Source organism: Scyliorhinus canicula, chromosome 15 (assembly GCF_902713615.1).
Source record: "Scyliorhinus canicula chromosome 15, sScyCan1.1, whole genome shotgun sequence".
Taxonomy (NCBI): domain Eukaryota; kingdom Metazoa; phylum Chordata; class Chondrichthyes; order Carcharhiniformes; family Scyliorhinidae; genus Scyliorhinus; species Scyliorhinus canicula.
The window spans coordinates 145,713,040-145,733,259 of record NC_052160.1 but is presented as its reverse complement, the minus strand read 5'-3'; the positions used below and the strand labels follow the sequence as shown (position 1 = coordinate 145,733,259).

Genomic DNA, 20,220 nt, shown 5'->3' with positions numbered 1-20,220 from the left:
TACTGTGCTCACCTCAGTCCAACGCCGGCATCTCCACATCAAGATTTTTTTAAATGATGATATTATTATAATGAAGAAATTTGATATTTTGACTGGTTTGAGTTTAAACAAAACTTGGCAGTTAACTGTCAACCAACAGTTAACAGGTGCATTCACCATGGTAATGCCTCTTACCAATCACAGCCCATTTTTCAACCAATCGGCACTCTCCTCTCAAGAAGTATAAATGGTTGTTCCCTTTAACATTTGGCATTTTGATGAACTGCTGTGATGAGTGCAAGATGGAAAGCTTTGACATCGTGTCCTTTTTCAGCACTACTCTGTACTACCAAGAAATTAGTATATTAAGGATTTGCTCAACAATAATTCTAATGTAGTGTTCTGTTAGCTCCCAGTTACATCTCATTCAATAAGCTGTAACTTGAGGGTCTTTCAAGACTGAGGCAGGCATTTAAAAGGCAGAAGCCCATGTCAATTCAATCATTTCTACCGGCAAACACTTAAACAGCGCAGTGTGAAGTAGCAGAAAATTACTGACAGCAACATCTGGATTCTGCATTTAACTGTGTTTGTGCAGACTTCAGAAGATACTGTCAGTTTTACAGAGTAATGATGGTAAACACTCACGGTTTCACTGTCGTTGCAACCACAAAGTCCAGGCTTTAAGCAGCGTCAGAACCCTAAATACTTACTATGGGCTGTAGTCCTTGTTAAATAGCATCAAGTCAGTCTGTGCTAAATATTATTGCTGCTCATGCATCTCTCCCTTTCTGTAGGACCACGCCATCTTGGGCTGCGGTTATTTAAGAGAATGTTTGCAACACATTTGCGTAGAGAAAGCAGAGAGGGTAGGGAAGAGAGGAAGCCAAACACACCACATCCAGGCTTGGTAAAGGACAAAAACATTTTAAAAACTCTGGTCATCATTATTCAGCAAGTGGTGTTCTATTTAAAAGAAAACTGCTCAACAGGGGCTGTTTAGCACACTGGGCTAAATCGCTGGCTTTGAAACAGACCAAGCAGGCCAGTAGCACGGTTCGATTCCCGTAACAGCCTCCCTGAACAGGCGCCGGAATGTGGCGACTAGGGGCTTTCACAGTAACTTCATTGAAGTCTACTCGTGACAATAAGCGATTTTCATTTCATTTCATTTTTTCATTTCAACTAAAATTAGGCAACCTCAGAGCAGAATCTCGAATGAATAAAGTGTAGCATGGCGGAAGATTGGGGCGATGCAATAAAGCAGGCTGATTGAAGAATGGTGGTCAGTGATGAGCAGTACAGAAAGGAGCGAGGAGCAGATGAAGGATGAAGTACAATCTTAATTTCAAAAGACAAAAGGCAATTACTTTAATAGATGCCGAAGATAGAAGACAATTTTTCCCTAGAGCAGTTTCTTCCCCTCCTCCAGCGAGTGAAAGATGCACAGAGCTCTGGACAAGGCTAAAGGTGACATTTATAGCAGGATAACCAAGTACAACTTGTCTTGTGCTTATATCCAGCCTTTAATGCAGAAACATATCCCAAGTCGATTTTAAAAGAGTGAAAAACAAGCAAGAACAATTAGCCATGAATCAGCAGAGATATTGGGCACCATCTCACAGCCGTGTGGCACCCAATTCCCGGGATTTACTCAGTACATCACACCTCGTGAGATCTTTTTTTTTTAAATTTAGAATACCCAATTCATTTTTCCAATTAAGGGGCAATTTTAGTGAGGCCAATCCACCTACTCTGCACATCTTTGGGTTGTGGGGGCGAAACCCACGCAGACACGGGGAGAATGTGCAAACTCCACACAGACAGTGACCCAGAGCCGGGATTCGAACCTGGGACCATCGGCGCCGTGAGGCAACAGGGCTAACCCACTGCGCCACCGTGCTGCCCACCATCGTGATATCTAATGTGATCTCGCGCGATGCCGTGATCTGGATCCCGCCCACAATAGTTGGGACCCAGATTTGCATATTCAAGTGGTCCCAGTCAGCTCACTTGAATATGTTTCTCGCCGCCAGGGTTACCCAAGCCACGGATGTAACGCCCCCGCCTCTGCGACCCCCGATCGAGCGCGGTTTTAGCACTGGTCTCCACCATATGGACCGGGGGAACCAACTTGTGGGGGGGGGGGGGGTGGTCTCCCAAGCGATCGGAGGCCCCTGGTCAGGTTCTGGTAGGGTGGCACCCTGCCACTACTGGCGCCACCTGGTGGGCTCCTGTTTAATAACGGGGTCATTCTCAGCACTGCCAGCGTCGGGAAACCGCCCGGCTAAATGCACTCAAACACCGGACCAGAGTAAAAGGTAAAAAAGAGAGGGTGCAGACAAGACCAGAGGCTGTTGAGGTGAGGTGAAGATGGGGAATCTGAGGGTTTTGGACCCAGTACAGATTGGCAATGCTGGGGTTCAATAGGCAAGTGAAACTTTACCAACGGGGAATGAGGTGATTTTTACAGTGTGAGGGGTGACACACCAGCAGAGAAGTTATTAGAGAGATGAGAGAGTGCATGAGTGTGGACAATGTTTCCACCAGCAGGGCTGAGGACCCGGGTTCGAATCCCGGCTCTGGGTCACTGTCCGTGTGGAGTTTGCACATTCTCCCCGTGTCTGCGTGGGTTTCTCCCCCACAACCCAAAAGATGTGCAGGATAGGTGGATTGGCCACGCTAAATCGCCCCTTAATTGGAAAAAATAATCGGGTACTCTAAATTTATAGAAAAAAAAATGTTTCCACCAGCAATGTATTTAAATTAAAATTAGTTTTAATTTGCTGGGGACGTTGCAAAGTTGGAAATCTTGCTTCTTGGTGGCAGCGGCCAAGTGAACTGATCTGGATGCAAACATTTTACAACAGCCGGATTGAGCCAGGGAAGGAAGTATAATCATTGACAATTCAGAGAGCAGAGTTGGTGGCAAAGGAAATAAAGGCTTTGGTCTTCCTAGTGTTCGGTGCAAAAGGAAAAAGTCTTTGGTAATGTGTATTGTTTTATGGGGTTTGTTGAAATAAAAATATAATATAATCCTATTGCAGCAAGATTAATTAAAATAGTCAGTTCAACCGGTAGCTTAGCGACCAACTTCGTACCAAATGCCCAGCAATTTATTCACTTCCTTTTCTCTTAAAAGTGCCAACCCCAAACTAGAGTATGGTGGGCAGCGCAGTCCTCTGCCACTTACCCAAGCAACCATTACTCAAGTGCAAATCTTGATAGCGAGCGCCAATATGTTCTTCCAGCACAGGGACTGTCAGAATCCAGCCTGACCTTCAACGGGAATCCAGACAATAACCAGAACATTGGCCGGGATTCTCCCCTCCCCGGCGGGGGGGGGGGGGGGGGGGGGGGGGGGGGGGGGGGGGGGGGGGGGCGTCGGAGAATCCTCCCATTGTGTCCAATTCCAGTTTTGGTTCCAGACCTGGGCACTGGCCCGCCCCCTGATCGGGGGGCCCCGATAGCGGGCTTGGCCACCGTGGGGGCACCTCCCGGGGTCCGATCGCCCCGCGCCCCCCCCCCCCCCCCCGGACCCTGGGGGCCCGGTCGTGCCGCCGATCCCGCCGTCACCAGAGGTGGTTCAAACCTCGGCGGCGGGAGGGGCCTCCCAGCGGCGGGACTTCGGCCCATCGCGGGCCGGAGAATAGCCGCAGGGGCCTCGCCGATCAGATTGGCGAGATTCCCGCCCTTGCCACTTCCCGGGTGGCGGAGAATCTCTGCCACGGCGGGGGCAGAATTTCCAGCGGCCCCAGGCAATTCTCCGACCCTGCTGGGGGTCGGAGAATTTCGCCCCAGATCCCCAATTTTGGTTAAGATCCTCCGGACTGGAACCAAACTATTTGCATTTGGTACAACAGTGAGGAAATGTTACTGCCCCACAGGAGTGATAACACTGAACAGTGGGCAGCTTTTCTATTAAAACAAATTTTAATTTAAATACAGAATTAAGCACATTAGCAACAAAGAAATACATTTATGTTTATCCGGTGTAACGCCTTAACTTGTTTCCTGAAACCTGCCTCTACATTCCAATTAAGCAACCCAGATATTTCAAATGCCACTGATGTATAAAGTTAACAAGGTTTTCCTTGCTTAACTTGGTGCAGTTTCCTGGGAGAGAGAAACCTTTTTTAAGAACCAAGTTGAAAATTTTCTGCACAGCTTAGAGCCCCTGTAAGCATCTCTGTTTTACAAACAGATCTCACCCCTCCCATTAGCTGCACAAGTTGCACTCAAAGCACACAGCATTCATTTGTCTCTGGTTACCTGATGTGCCTTGATTTGTTGAACCAGGCTTAAACTACAAAATTACATTAGCTCTCTAGCTGCAAACAAGTAGAATGTTTTTTAATATCTATGAGCAAAATACGTCCTTGCAAAAATGAGATGACTTAATTTTAAATCACAGCTGGCATGCTGTCTGTAAGCGTTTTAATCAAGGTTTTAATAACATTACTGCAAACTATTTTTAAAAATGTCTATTTCTTATATTCATCACACTGTTGCCAAAAAATATCTTTGGCAATGAACCCATGGCAGAATCCAAACTCTCAATCTTCACCCAATCAAAAATATACAAGTAAAAACTGGACAGCACTAAATATCAAATCTCAGACTTCAAAGGCCGACAACCCGTAATTAAGTCAATAGCTAACTTTAGCTTTCTACTCCCTCAGATGTTAGGCTAAATTCAAGATGCAACAATTGACCAAGTCTGTAGAAATTTGAAAACAGATTCTGAATTGTGACAATATTTCAATGGATAAACGTCATCGCCAGCTGGTTGCTATGGAGATGGTGTTTGCCAAGTTAGTGTGATTAGTGCCACTGAGGTGCTGTGGATCACTCGCGCCTGTCACATCAGAACCCAACAATCTGGATCAACCACAATTTCAGGCAGTTAAACAATTGGAGAAGAGAAGTCATCAGTATTGGCCCCTCCCCCACCCTCTGCTAATCCCCCTCCCCCACCCTCTGCTAATCCCCCTCCCCCACCCTCCGCCCATCCCCCTCCCCCACCCTCTGCCCATCCCCCTCCCCCTCGCCGCCCATCCCCTCCCCCACCCTCTGCTAATCCCCCTCCCCCACCCTCTGCTAATCCCCCTCCCCCACCCTCTGCTAATCCCCCTCCCCCACCCTCTGCCCATCCCCTCCACCACCCTCTGCTAATCCCCCTCCCCCACCCTCTGCCCATCCCCTCCCCCACCCTCCGCCCATCCCCCTCCCCCACCCTCTGCCCATCCCCCTCCCCCTCCGCCCATCCCCCTCCCCCACCCTCTGCTAATCCCCCTCCCCCACCCTCTGCCCATCCCCTCCCCCACCCTCTGCCCATCCCCCCTCTGCCCATCCCCCCTCCCCCACCATCTGCCCATCCCCCTCCCCCTCTGCCCATCCCCCTCCCACGCCCTCTGCCCATCCCCCTCCCCCACCCTCTGCCCATCCCCCCTTCCCTACCCTCCCTCCCCCACCCTCTGCCCATCCCCCCCCCCTCTGCCCATCCCCATCCCCCCTCTGCCCATCCCCCCTCCCCCACCCTCTGCCCATCCCCCTCCCCCACCCTCTGCCCATCCCCCTCCCCCTCTGCCCATCCCCCTCCCAAGCCCTCTGCCCATCCCCCCTCCCCCACCCTCTGCCCATCCCCCCTCCCCACCCTCTGCCCATCCCCCTCCCCCTCTGCCCATCCCCTCCCAGCCCTCTGCCCATCCCCTACCCCACCCTCTGCCCATCCCCCTCCCCACCCTCTGCCCATCCCCCTCCCCCTCTGCCCATCCCCCTCCCAAGCCCTCTGCCCATCCCCCTCCCCTCCCCCTCCACACGCCACCCTCTGCCCATTCCCCATCCCCATCCTCTGACCACCCCCCTCCCCCCACACCACAATCCGCCCATCCCCCATCCCCCACCCTCTGCCCTCCCTCACCCTTCACCCTTCACCCATCCCCCTCCCCATCACAAACTCCACCCTCCGCTCAGTCCCCCTCCCCTACACTCTGCCCTCCTCCCTCCCCACCTAACTCCACCCTCCGCCCTTCCTCCCTCCCCACCACAAACTCCACCCTCCACCTATCCCCCACCACAAACTCCATTCTCCACCCTTCCTCCGGCCCCATCACCAGTGACCATTCTTCCTCCACCTTGAGCTGTGACAGAATTCCCTCCCAAAACCCACCTATCGCCTTCCCCTCCTCACCCTCCTCGCCCTCCTCACCCTCCTCGCCCTCCTCGCCCTCCTCCCCCTCCTTACCCTCCTCGCCCTCCTCACCCTCCTCACCCTCCTCGCCCTCCTCGTCCTCCTCGCCCTCCTCGCCCTCCTCACCCTCCTCACCCTCCTCGCCCTCCTCGCCCTCCTTACCCTCCTCGCCCTCCTCGTCCTCGCCTCCTCGCCCTCCTCGTCCTCCTCGTCCTCCTCACCCTCCTCGCCCTCCTCACCCTCCTCGCCCTCCGCACCCTCCTCGCCCTCCTCGTCCTCCTCGCCCTCCTCGCCCTCCTCGCCCTCCTCGCCCTCCTCACCCTCCTCGCCCTCCGCACCCTCCTCGCCCTCCTCGCCCTCCTCGCCCTCCTCGCCCCTCCTCGCCCTCCAAAATCACCTGGAAAATCACCTATTGGACCAAACTGCAGATCAACTGCTCAGAAACCTCCTCTGATTTCACCTCTGTGAACAGTCAGCAGACTCTACCAACCAACAACAACCCCATCGCCATTTACTTTTCCAATGAAAAGCCACGAATGTGCAGGAGGAAGTCTCCAAATTATCGAACTGCAGGTGGGAGAGGTGGAAAAAAATAGTAAGTTTACTGGAAACCTGAAATCTTTAGAGTTCCCCCACGTGAGCACACAAACTCCACAGGAAAACCTCCCCGTACAGTGAGGTTTCAGTTAGTTTAATATTCTTCTTCTTTACTTTGGGGTCAGTGAGAGCAGCTTGTGCAAGGCGGTCGCTATCACTCCCCACCCTCAGCAGCTCTGGAGATGCGGTCTTCTCACAGGTCACAGAGCAAATGCCAGAGGTCAGTTCACTGGTCATCCAGAATCCAAAGTGAAGCAATCACCGGCATGGAAATAATGTGGAGAATTTAATCCTGCCCCCATGGCAGGTTTGGGGGCAGGGGCATTTAATCAGATGATGAACCCACCATCTTCTCAAATCTAGAATGGGAAGGCTCATTGACGGCCTTTCTGCTACTATCTCCTGCCTTTAACATAGTAAAAATGGCCCATGGTACTTTACAGAAGCATAATCAGACACAGTCACTCTGGGACAGGTGATTGAAAGCTAAGTCAGAGAGGTCGGATTTATGGAGCATCGTAAAGGAGAGATAGAGATGTGGAAATCCTAATGTTTAGAGTTTTATTATCAAAAGTGGTTTCAATGCAATACAATAAAATGATGATGTACAAATTGACCCAGCGTATAAGAGAAACTCAACCACATTTTGTATATACTCAGCATACAAGTCAAAGCCCCCCCACCCCCTCCCACCCCCCTCCTATCATCCACAACATTGCTACACTCAATTTTTCGCCCTGAAAACGGAGGTTTTACTTACTGGTGCCTTACGACTGGTGCGGGGGTTTAAGTAGATAGTGCGGGCTGCGTTGTAAAGGTGCGTCGGAGTTTAAGGCATATTCGCACACAGCAGACCCCACATGGTGGGTGACAATAATGGTGATTGTCCACACCTTTATCCTCAGCGTTAACCTCACGCACATTGGGGGAGCTATTTTGAGGCTTTGAGGTTGATTTATATGCGGACGGCGATGGTACTTCAAATAACGGCAGCTCTTTGACCAAAGTCTTCCCACGACCGCGCCCCATAAATATAAATATTGCTAAATCATTTTAAATAATTTTGTTTGCTGTTTGCTACCATATTTCAAGTGAATATCATTCACACTTTATTCATTACAGATCAATAAAGTCCTATTGCCCCAGGATTGATATTTACTCTTTCAGATGATGATCAACTTTCCTGATCTTTCGCAATCACAACAAAGAACTTCTCACACATCCCAGAATGTGACCAACGTGTTCTCGAGGACAAATCCCATTTTGTTCTTTTTTACCCGATGAACCAATAATAATATTTCATCCCAATGGGTTATTTTGAAGGAAAGCCTCGAGTCCATTTATAAATATCTATTGTCAGCGTGCCTTGCAAATAAATGATTTAGCTACTGCAGAGATTGCAACACCAATACCCATAAATATACCACAGGCAATCATTTTATTGATTAAAAGAAATTATTCAACAGTTCAACTGAAGGTCAGCACATGATGGAAGGATAGAGGCTCTCGAAGTAGAATTTGTGTGTAGTGGGGGAGGTGTGCGCAGTGTGGGTGTTTAAATCTCTTTCCCAGGAGCACAGGATTAACGCTGGGTCAAGACTGCGTGTTCCTCTTGCCCTGAATTCTACAGATCAGTGGCTAAAATGGTCCTTGCCAGTGACCTCGAAGAAACTTCTCATAAAAGAGCTAAAACAGTACAGTGATGTTTGGAATAGCAACGGGGTTGTGAGCAGATATTTGTGACGTGAAATACAGATTGGCAGGTCGGTCTGGAGCGATTCACACCCTTACCCAAGTGGGAGGAAATGTGCAGCACTGGACAGCCCTACACACATCGAGGATGAGCCTCGACTTACTGCCACGGAGGAATTGGACAGGAATGGGCTTGAAACTCTAGTCATTAATCAGACCTAAATATATATATTTTTTCCCAGTTGTTTAAGACTCACTCTGTAGTGAATAAACAAACAAAGAACAAAGAACAATACTACACAGGAACAGGCCCTTCGGCCCTCCAATCCTGTACTGATCATGATCCCAACCTTTGCCAAAACCCTCAGCCCTTCCTTGTGCCATATCCCTCTATACCCGTCCTATCCATGTGTTTGTCAAGATGCCTTTTGAGCGCCGTTAATGTATCTGCTTCCACAGCCTCCCCTGGCAACGTGTTCCAGGCACTCACCACCCTCTGCGTAAAAAACCTGCCTCACACATCTCCTCTAAACTTTGCCCCACAGACCTTAAACCTATGCCCCCTAGTGACTGACCCCCTACACAGTGGGAAAGAGTGCCTGCCCATCCACTCTATCCATGCCCCTTGTAATCTTGTAGACTTCTATCAGGTCACCCCTCAACCTCCGCCTTTCTAATGAAAACAGTCCGAGTCTATTCAGCCTCTCCACATAGCTAACACCCTCCAGACCCGGCAACATCCTGGTAAACCTCCTCTGCACCCTCTCCAAAGCCTCCACATCGTTCTGGTAGTGTGGTGACCAGAATTGTGCGCAATATTCCAAGTGCGGCCTTACCAAGGTTCTCTACAACTGTAGCCTGACTTGCCAGTTTTTATACTCGATGCCCCGTCCAATGAAGGCAAGCATTCCATCTGCTTTCTTGGCTACCTTGTCCACTTGTGTTGCCACTTTCAAAGATCTGTGGACCTGCACGCCCAGCTCTCTCTGACTTTCTATATTCCGAAGAGCTTTGCCATTTACGGTATATTTCCCCTTGATGTTAGACCTTCCTCACATTTGTCCAGATTAAAATCCATTTGCCATTTCTGAATGGCATAAACTGACAGGACAAACAATTTTGGGGGAAATCCATTTATGTTTAATTCGCCAGTATGAAGTCAATTTTCTCTTCAACAAAAAGGGTCGATAACTGCATAAATCAAGCAAACAGGACTTCCAGCAGGTCAATACAGACAAGATCCTCAGGGAGCGACAGTGAGGCCATCGTGCTGGCTTATGTTCACCTATTATTTCAGACAGTGAGTTAAATAGTCCAGATGCACGTGTGTTGTGACTGATGGAGCGACGATATTATCCAGCAGCATTTCAGCATCTAGACTAGGAATATATTTAGCTCCAGTCAACTGCTTTGAAGGTTTGGCACTCGATTGGGAAAGATACTTTGCAGCAATTGATGAATCTCCCAGGCTCCCACGTGGAGAGACAGTTCATCGGCTCCAGGCGTGACATCACTGAAGATCTCTTTGCTGTACAGCAAATTAACAGGGTGCAAAATCCGGGCAGATGGACTTCAGAGAACCAACCTCGCACTGCGTCCCTCACTGGAGCATCACAGTCACAGTTTGGTCAGAATGGAGACGAGGATGTCTAATCAGCCGCCCATTGCCCCTTCCGCCCGTGCCTGTCACCAGCAGCAAGGCACTGCGATCCAATACTACACTAATGAAATGTACTGGGCAGGTGGAGGGCCACTGCAGTTAAATGGTGCAGCACTCGCACAGCAAGAATCAGGAAGAATGAACAAATGCCTCAAACCTGAAGTGAATCTATCCAGGTTTCCCACCGCAATGTAGTATTTATGCCTTCACTAGAAGCTTCCAAAATGTTATTCGCATCACATACTTTGAGCAATTTTGTCCAACCCAATTGCAATTGTTGACTTTGATAAATCTCAGTAAGAATGACTCGATTGGTGAATGGTGATGCCCTCTGTGAACAGCAGAGGGTGCTGCACTGGTAAACAGACATCAATCCATTCAAATCAATCAATCTCGGAAACACTGCAAGGTGTAAGTTCACACGTAATTAGTTTGTGTCCAACTCAAACGAGCAGTCCAAATGTGGAAGATTGTTGTGCCCAGACTTACTCATATAAAAACAAGAATGGTCAATCCAGCTCCTCCTGAGATAATGGCTAGTTTAGATTCTCAGTGACCAGCATCAAGCTGCGAAACAGCAGCTTTCATTTGATTATTAATTTCTTGAAATCAAACTGCGCAGCTGGAGAGTAATCACACTCGGCTGCTCCACACATCCCACTTCTCTCCCAGAGAGCAACTGGCTGAAAATCTAATCACCTCGCTTTCCAGGCAGAAATAGATCTCCAGAGTCACAGGCTGCACTTTCCGAATCAGAGCAGATCTTAGCAAAAATAAAACGGATTCTGTAAACTGAAAGAAATCGCTCTGGCAGCAATCTGCTGGCAACTCACTGCCGGCTCTTCCTGTGCATCAGGAAGTGGTTTTGAACATGCTGGAATAGAGGTCAATCCAACAGTAGGCTGGCTCAGATACACAGCCAGCATCGCAATAGCAGCATTTGGAAATTCACCTGACAATCAGTGGGTTTAATAATCTCTTCACACCCGAGACTGACAGGCAGCCAGTCCGTCTATCGCCCAGTGTTAACCCGGCCTTACAAATATACTGCAAAATTGGATCTAGTTGCTAATTGTGCCAGGACAATATGAATCAGAGGTAAAAGGCAATTCAGAATCCCTCCCAATGGACTTTTAAAAAATCTAAAAGGAATAATAATTTTCACTGGATTATTCAATATGTTATTCCAACATCCATGACTCCCCCATTGGCCATAAAGTGAAGACCTGTGCGGGAGCAGTGAGTGGATGATGAAGGTGCTAGATGGTGGGCCAATCAAGAAGCTGGTTCCTCTGGGTGACATTAATCTTTCACCCATCTGGGAAAATAGAGGGCACTAGCACATACATGTGCATCCCAGGTGACTATTCCTCAGGGAGTTAGAGTGGCAGCAGGGTGCACCGTGTACAAGATGCACTCGACACGGCTCCTCCGACAGCTCCTTCCAAACATATGATCTTTACCACAGCCTTCTTTACCACAAAGCAGGACTGGACAGCAGATTCCTGGGAACATCACCAAGTTCCCCTCCAAGTCGCTCACCGTCCTGACTTGGAAACACATCGCTGTTCCTTCCCCATCACAGGGTGAAAATCCTGGCACTCACTGACAGTACAGTGGGCGACCCTTCACCACAGGGACAGCAGTAGTTCAAAGGCTTACCGCAGTCTCGGAGGGGAATTAGGGATGGATAGTGGGCAATGTTAGCCCCCGCCCACCCCTCCTCCCCACTTTGGGAACTGCTCTGCTTGTCAGAGACAGTAGACATCAACAAAACCATTCCTACTCACTGAATAAAAGCACACAGACTTCGGTGTTCGTCACAACACAGTGCAAACAAGGATCTCTTCCTATAATAAAACATTCATCAGAAAGGGTGACACAGGATCATTTACAGATGATGGATATCAGCTGTCTTTCCAGGTGCGTCAGGGTTAAAACTGACTTAATTACAGTTTATTCAGAGAAATAGAAGAACTGCTCAATGTCGTCAGCAGAATGGAACAGCGTTTAGTACGACTGGGTTAGAGAATGCAATATTGGGCAGACAGAAGATGTTCAGTTATTGTCACCAGGATTGATACAGTCACTGGGCCGGACTGGGCCGGACTGGGCTGGACTGGGCCGGACTGGGCAGGACTGGGCTGGACTGGGCTGGACTGGGCTGGACTGGGCTGGACTGGGCCGGACTGGGCCGGAGTCACTGGGCCGGAGTCACTGGGCCGGAGTCACTGGGCCGGACTGGGCCAGAGTCACTGGGCCGGAGTCACTGGGCCGGAGTCACTGGGCCGGAGTCACTGGGCCGGAGTCACTGGGCCGGACTGGGCCGGAGTCACTGGGCCGGAGTCACTGGGCCGGAGTCACTGGGCCGGACTGGGCCGGAGTCACTGGGCCGGACTGGGCCGGAGTCACTGGGCCGGAGTCACTGGGCCGGAGTCACTGGGCCGGACTGGGCCGGAGTCACTGGGCCGGACTGGGCCGGAGTCACTGGGCCGGAGTCACTGGGCCGGAGTCACTGGGCCGGAGTCACTGGGCCGGACTGGGCCGGAGTCACTGGGCCGGAGTCACTGGGCCGGACTGGGCCGGAGTCACTGGGCCGGAGTCACTGGGCCGGACTGGGCCGGAGTCACTGGGCCGGAGTCACTGGGCCGGACTGGGCGGGAGTCACTGGGCCGGACTGGGCCGGAGTCACTGGGCCGGAGTCACTGGGCCGGAGTCACTGGGCCGGAGTCACTGGGCCGGAGTCACTGGGCCGGACTGGGCCGGACTGGGCCGGACTGGGCCGGAGTCACTGGGCCGGACTGGGCCAGAGTCACTGGGCCGGAGTCACTGGGCTGGACTGGGCCAGAGTCACTGGGCCGGAGTCACTGGGCTGGACTGGGCCAGAGTCACTGGGCCGGAGTCACTGGGCCGGAGTCACTGGGCTGGACTGGGCCGGACTGGGCCGGAGTCACTGGGCCGGAGTCACTGGGCCGGAGTCACTGGGCCGGAGTCACTGGGCCAGAGTCACTGGGCCGGAGTCACTGGGCCAGAGTCACTGGGCCGGAGTCACTGGGCCGGACTGGGCCGGACTGGGCCGGACTGGGCCGGACTGGGCCGGAGTCACTGGGTCGGAGTCACTGGGCCGGAGTCACTGGGCCGGACTGGGCCGGACTGGGCCGGAGTCACTGGGCCGGAGTCACTGGGTCGGAGTCACTGGGTCGGAGTCACTGGGCCGGAGTCACTGGGCCGGACTGGGCCGGAGTCACTGGGCCGGACTGGGCCGGAGTCACTGGGCCGGAGTCACTGGGCCGGAGTCACTGGGCCGGAGTCACTGGGCCGGAGTCACTGGGCCGGACTGGGCCGGACTCACTGGGCCGGACTGGGCCGGAGTCACTGGGCTGGACTGGGCCGGACTCACTGGGCTGGAGTCACTGGACCGGACTGGGCTGGACTGGGCCGGAGTCACTGGGCCGGAGTCACTGGGCCGGAGTCACTGGGCCGGACTGGGCCGGAGTCACTGGGCCGGACTGGGCCGGAGTCACTGGGCCGGGTCACTGGGCCGGAGTCACTGGGCCGGAGTCACTGGGCCGGAGTCACTGGGCCAGAGTCACTGGGCCGGACTGGGCCGGAGTCACTGGGCCGGGTCACTGGGCCGGGTCACTGGGCCGGAGTCACTGGGCCGGAGTCACTGGGCCGGACTGGGCCGGAGTCACTGGGCCGGGTCACTGGGCCGGAGTCACTGGGCCAGAGTCACTGGGCCGGAGTCACTGGGCCGGACTGGGCCGGAGTCACTGGGCCGGAGTCACTGGGCCGGACTGGGCCGGACTGGGCCGGAGTCACTGGGCCGGAGTCACTGGGCCGGAGTCACTGGGCCGGACTGGGCCGGACTGGGCCGGAGTCACTGGGCCGGAGTCACTGGGCCGGACTGGGCCGGAGTCACTGGGCCGGAGTCACTGGGCCAGAGTCACTGGGCCGGACTGGGCCGGAGTCACTGGGCCGGCGTCACTGGGCCGGAGTCACTGGGCCGGAGTCACTGGGCCGGACTGGGCCGGAGTCACTGGGCCGGAGTCACTGGGCCGGACTGGGCTGGACTGGGCCGGAGTCACTGGGCCGGAGTCACTGGGCCGGAGTCACTGGGCCGGAGTCACTGGGCCGGACTGGGCCGGAGTCACTGGGCCGGAGTCACTGGGCCGGACTGGGCTGGACTGGGCCGGAGTCACTGGGCCGGAGTCACTGGGCTGGAGTCACTGGGCCAGAGTCACTGGGCCGGACTGGGCCGGAGTCACTGGGCCGGAGTCACTGGGCCGGACTGGGCCGGAGTCACTGGGCCGGAGTCACTGGGCCGGAGTCACTGGGCCGGACTGGGCCGGAGTCACTAGGCCAGAGTCACTGGGCCGGAGTCACTGGGCCGGAGTCACTGGGCCAGAGTCACTGGGCTGGACTGGGCTGGACTGGGCCGGAGTCACTGGGCCGGAGTCACTGGGCCAGAGTCACTGGGCTGGACTGGGCTGGACTGGGCCGGACTGGGCTGGACTGGGCCGGACTGGGCCGGAGTCACTAGGCCGGACTGGGCCGGAGTCACTGGGCCAGAGTCACTGGGCCGGACTGGGCCAGAGTCACTAGGCCGGACTGGGCCGGAGTCACTGGGCCAGAGTCACTGGGCCGGACTGGGCCGGAGTCACTGGGCCGGAGTCACTGGGCCGGAGTCACTGGGCCGGAGTCACTGGGCCGGAGTCACTGGGCTGGAGTCACTGGGCCGGACTGGGCCGGAGTCACTGGGCCGGAGTCACTGGGCCGGAGTCACTGGGCCGGAGTCACTGGGCCAGAGTCACTGGGCCGGACTGGGCCGGAGTCACTGGGCCGGAGTCACTGGGCCGGACTGGGCTGGACTGGGCCGGACTGGGCCGGACTGGGCTGGACTGGGCCGGACTGGGCTGGACTGGGCTGGAGTCACTGGGCCGGAGTCACTGGGCCGGAGTCACTGGGCCGGAGTCACTGGGCCGGAGTCACTGGGCTGGACTGGGCCGGAGTCACTGGGCCGGAGTCACTGGGCCGGAGTCACTGGGCCGGAGTCACTGGGCCGGAGTCACTGGGCCGGAGTCACTGGGCCGGACTGGGCTGGACTGGGCCGGAGTCACTGGGCCGGAGTCACTGGGCTGGACTGGGCCGGAGTCACTGGGCCGGAGTCACTGGGCCGGACTGGGCCGGAGTCACTGGGCCGGAGTCACTGGGCCGGAGTCACTGGGCCGGAGTCACTGGGCCGGAGTCACTGGGCTGGACTGGGCCGGAGTCACTGGGCCGGAGTCACTGGGCCGGACTGGGCTGGACTGGGCCGGACTGGGCCGGACTGGGCTGGACTGGGCCGGAGTCACTGGGCCGGAGTCACTGGGCCGGAGTCACTGGGCCGGAGTCACTGGGCCGGAGTCACTGGGCCGGACTGGGCTGGACTGGGCCGGAGTCACTGGGCCGGAGTCACTGGGCCGGACTGGGCCGGAGTCACTAGGCCGGACTGGGCCGGAGTCACTGGGCCAGAGTCACTGGGCCGGACTGGGCCAGAGTCACTAGGCCGGACTGGGCCGGAGTCACTGGGCCAGAGTCACTGGGCCGGACTGGGCCGGAGTCACTGGGCCGGAGTCACTGGGCCGGAGTCACTGGGCCGGAGTCACTGGGCCGGAGTCACTGGGCTGGAGTCACTGGGCCGGACTGGGCCGGAGTCACTGGGCCGGAGTCACTGGGCCGGAGTCACTGGGCCGGAGTCACTGGGCCAGAGTCACTGGGCCGGACTGGGCCGGAGTCACTGGGCCGGAGTCACTGGGCCGGACTGGGCTGGACTGGGCCGGACTGGGCCGGACTGGGCTGGACTGGGCCGGACTGGGCTGGACTGGGCTGGAGTCACTGGGCCGGAGTCACTGGGCCGGAGTCACTGGGCCGGAGTCACTGGGCCGGAGTCACTGGGCTGGACTGGGCCGGAGTCACTGGGCCGGAGTCACTGGGCCGGAGTCACTGGGCCGGAGTCACTGGGCCGGAGTCACTGGGCCGGAGTCACTGGGCCGGAGTCACTGGGCCGGAGTCACTGGGCCGGACTGGGCTGGACTGGGCCGGAGTCACTGGGCCGGAGTCACTGGGCCGGACTGGGCCGGAGTCACTGGGCCGGAGTCACTGGGCCGGAGTCACTGGGCCGGAGTCACTGGGCCGGAGTCACTGGGCTGGACTGGGCCGGAGTCACTGGGCCGGAGTCACTGGGCCGGACTGGGCTGGACTGGGCCGGACTGGGCCGGACTGGGCTGGACTGGGCCGGAGTCACTGGGCCGGAGTCACTGGGCCGGAGTCACTGGGCCGGAGTCACTGGGCCGGAGTCACTGGGCCGGACTGGGCTGGACTGGGCCGGAGTCACTGGGCCGGAGTCACTGGGCCAGACTGGGCCGGACTGGGCCGGAGTCACTGGGCCGGAGTCACTAGGCCGGAGTCACTGGGCCGGACTGGGCTGGACTGGGCCGGAGTCACTGGGCCGGGTCACTGGGCCGGAGTCACTGGGCCGGAGTCACTGGGCCGGACTGGGCCGGAGTCACTGGGCCGGAGTCACTGGGCCGGACTGGGCCGGAGTCACTGGGCCGGAGTCACTGGGCCGGACTGGGCCGGAGTCACTGGGCCGGAGTCACTGGGCCGGACTGGGCCGGAGTCACTGGGCCGGACTGGGCCGGAGTCACTGGGCCGGAGTCACTGGGCCGGAGTCACTGGGCCGGAGTCACTGGGCCGGACTGGGCCGGACTGGGCCGGACTGGGCCGGAGTCACTGGGCCGGACTGGGCCAGAGTCACTGGGCCGGAGTCACTGGGCTGGACTGGGCCAGAGTCACTGGGCCGGAGTCACTGGGCTGGACTGGGCCAGAGTCACTGGGCCGGAGTCACTGGGCCGGAGTCACTGGGCTGGACTGGGCCGGACTGGGCCGGAGTCACTGGGCCGGAGTCACTGGGCCGGAGTCACTGGGCCAGAGTCACTGGGCCGGAGTCACTGGGCCAGAGTCACTGGGCCGGAGTCACTGGGCCGGACTGGGCCGGACTGGGCCGGACTGGGCCGGACTGGGCCGGAGTCACTGGGTCGGAGTCACTGGGCCGGAGTCACTGGGCCGGACTGGGCCGGACTGGGCCGGACTGGGCCGGAGTCACTGGGCCGGAGTCACTGGGTCGGAGTCACTGGGTCGGAGTCACTGGGCCGGAGTCACTGGGCCGGACTGGGCCGGAGTCACTGGGCCGGACTGGGCCGGAGTCACTGGGCCGGACTGGGCCGGAGTCACTGGGCCGGAGTCACTGGGCCGGAGTCACTGGGCCGGAGTCACTGGGCCGGAGTCACTGGGCCGGACTGGGCCGGACTCACTGGGCCGGACTGGGCCGGAGTCACTGGGCTGGACTGGGCCGGACTCACTGGGCTGGAGTCACTGGACCGGACTGGGCTGGACTGGGCCGGAGTCACTGGGCCGGAGTCACTGGGCCGGAGTCACTGGGCCGGACTGGGCCAGAGTCACTGGGCCGGAGTCACTGGGCCGGAGTCACTGGGCCGGAGTCACTGGGCCGGAGTCACTGGGCCGGAGTCACTGGGCCGGACTGGGCCGGAGTCACTGGGCCGGAGTCACTGGGCCGGACTGGGCCGGAGTCACTGGGCCGGACTGGGCCGGAGTCACTGGGCCGGAGTCACTGGGCCGGAGTCACTGGGCCGGACTGGGCCGGAGTCACTGGGCCGGACTGGGCCGGAGTCACTGGGCCGGAGTCACTGGGCCGGAGTCACTGGGCCGGAGTCACTGGGCCGGACTGGGCCGGAGTCACTGGGCCGGAGTCACTGGGCCGGACTGGGCCGGAGTCACTGGGCCGGAGTCACTGGGCCGGACTGGGCCGGAGTCACTGGGCCGGAGTCACTGGGCCGGACTGGGCCAGAGTCACTGGGCCGGACTGGGCCGGAGTCACTGGGCCGGAGTCACTGGGCCGGAGTCACTGGGCCGGAGTCACTGGGCCGGAGTCACTGGGCCGGACTGGGCCGGACTGGGCCGGACTGGGCCGGAGTCACTGGGCCGGACTGGGCCAGAGTCACTGGGCCGGAGTCACTGGGCTGGACTGGGCCAGAGTCACTGGGCCGGAGTCACTGGGCTGGACTGGGCCAGAGTCACTGGGCCGGAGTCACTGGGCCGGAGTCACTGGGCTGGACTGGGCCGGACTGGGCCGGAGTCACTGGGCCGGAGTCACTGGGCCGGAGTCACTGGGCCGGAGTCACTGGGCCAGAGTCACTGGGCCGGAGTCACTGGGCCAGAGTCACTGGGCCGGAGTCACTGGGCCGGACTGGGCCGGACTGGGCCGGACTGGGCCGGACTGGGCCGGAGTCACTGGGTCGGAGTCACTGGGCCGGAGTCACTGGGCCGGACTGGGCCGGACTGGGCCGGAGTCACTGGGCCGGAGTCACTGGGTCGGAGTCACTGGGTCGGAGTCACTGGGCCGGAGTCACTGGGCCGGACTGGGCCGGAGTCACTGGGCCGGACTGGGCCGGAGTCACTGGGCCGGAGTCACTGGGCCGGAGTCACTGGGCCGGAGTCACTGGGCCGGAGTCACTGGGCCGGACTGGGCCGGACTCACTGGGCCGGACTGGGCCGGAGTCACTGGGCTGGACTGGGCCGGACTCACTGGGCTGGAGTCACTGGACCGGACTGGGCTGGACTGGGCCGGAGTCACTGGGCCGGAGTCACTGGGCCGGAGTCACTGGGCCGGACTGGGCCGGAGTCACTGGGCCGGACTGGGCCGGAGTCACTGGGCCGGGTCACTGGGCCGGAGTCACTGGGCCGGAGTCACTGGGCCGGAGTCACTGGGCCAGAGTCACTGGGCCGGACTGGGCCGGAGTCACTGGGCCGGGTCACTGGGCCGGGTCACTGGGCCGGAGTCACTGGGCCGGAGTCACTGGGCCGGACTGGGCCGGAGTCACTGGGCCGGGTCACTGGGCCGGAGTCACTGGGCCAGAGTCACTGGGCCGGAGTCACTGGGCCGGACTGGGCCGGAGTCACTGGGCCGGAGTCACTGGGCCGGACTGGGCCGGACTGGGCCGGAGTCACTGGGCCGGAGTCACTGGGCCGGAGTCACTGGGCCGGACTGGGCCGGACTGGGCCGGAGTCACTGGGCCGGAGTCACTGGGCCGGACTGGGCCGGAGTCACTGGGCCGGAGTCACTGGGCCAGAGTCACTGGGCCGGACTGGGCCGGAGTCACTGGGCCGGCGTCACTGGGCCGGAGTCACTGGGCCGGAGTCACTGGGCCGGACTGGGCCGGAGTCACTGGGCCGGAGTCACTGGGCCGGACTGGGCTGGACTGGGCCGGAGTCACTGGGCCGGAGTCACTGGGCCGGAGTCACTGGGCCGGAGTCACTGGGCCGGACTGGGCCGGAGTCACTGGGCCGGAGTCACTGGGCCGGACTGGGCTGGACTGGGCCGGAGTCACTGGGCCGGAGTCACTGGGCTGGAGTCACTGGGCCAGAGTCACTGGGCCGGACTGGGCCGGAGTCACTGGGCCGGAGTCACTGGGCCGGACTGGGCCGGAGTCACTGGGCCGGAGTCACTGGGCCGGAGTCACTGGGCCGGACTGGGCCGGAGTCACTAGGCCAGAGTCACTGGGCCGGAGTCACTGGGCCGGAGTCACTGGGCCAGAGTCACTGGGCTGGACTGGGCTGGACTGGGCCGGAGTCACTGGGCCGGAGTCACTGGGCCAGAGTCACTGGGCTGGACTGGGCTGGACTGGGCCGGACTGGGCTGGACTGGGCCGGACTGGGCCGGAGTCACTAGGCCGGACTGGGCCGGAGTCACTGGGCCAGAGTCACTGGGCCGGACTGGGCCAGAGTCACTAGGCCGGACTGGGCCGGAGTCACTGGGCCAGAGTCACTGGGCCGGACTGGGCCGGAGTCACTGGGCCGGAGTCACTGGGCCGGAGTCACTGGGCCGGAGTCACTGGGCCGGAGTCACTGGGCTGGAGTCACTGGGCCGGACTGGGCCGGAGTCACTGGGCCGGAGTCACTGGGCCGGAGTCACTGGGCCGGAGTCACTGGGCCAGAGTCACTGGGCCGGACTGGGCCGGAGTCACTGGGCCGGAGTCAC

At 58.3% G+C, this 20,220-nt stretch overlaps 1 protein-coding gene across 2 annotated transcripts in view; it reads right to left on the bottom strand.

Annotated features, from left to right (window-relative positions):
- Positions 1-20,220, bottom strand: part of LOC119978892 (MAP kinase-activated protein kinase 2) — a 285,626-nt gene that overhangs the window by 137,418 nt on the left and 127,988 nt on the right. The window contains exon 1 of one of the 2 annotated variants that reach the window (XM_038820810.1): positions 693-712. The exons of the other annotated variant lie outside the window; for it this stretch is intronic. The gene's annotated coding sequence lies outside the window, so the exon portion shown is untranslated. Of the gene's footprint in view, positions 1-692; positions 713-20,220 lie in introns of those variants that run through there. 2 annotated transcript variants of the gene reach the window in all.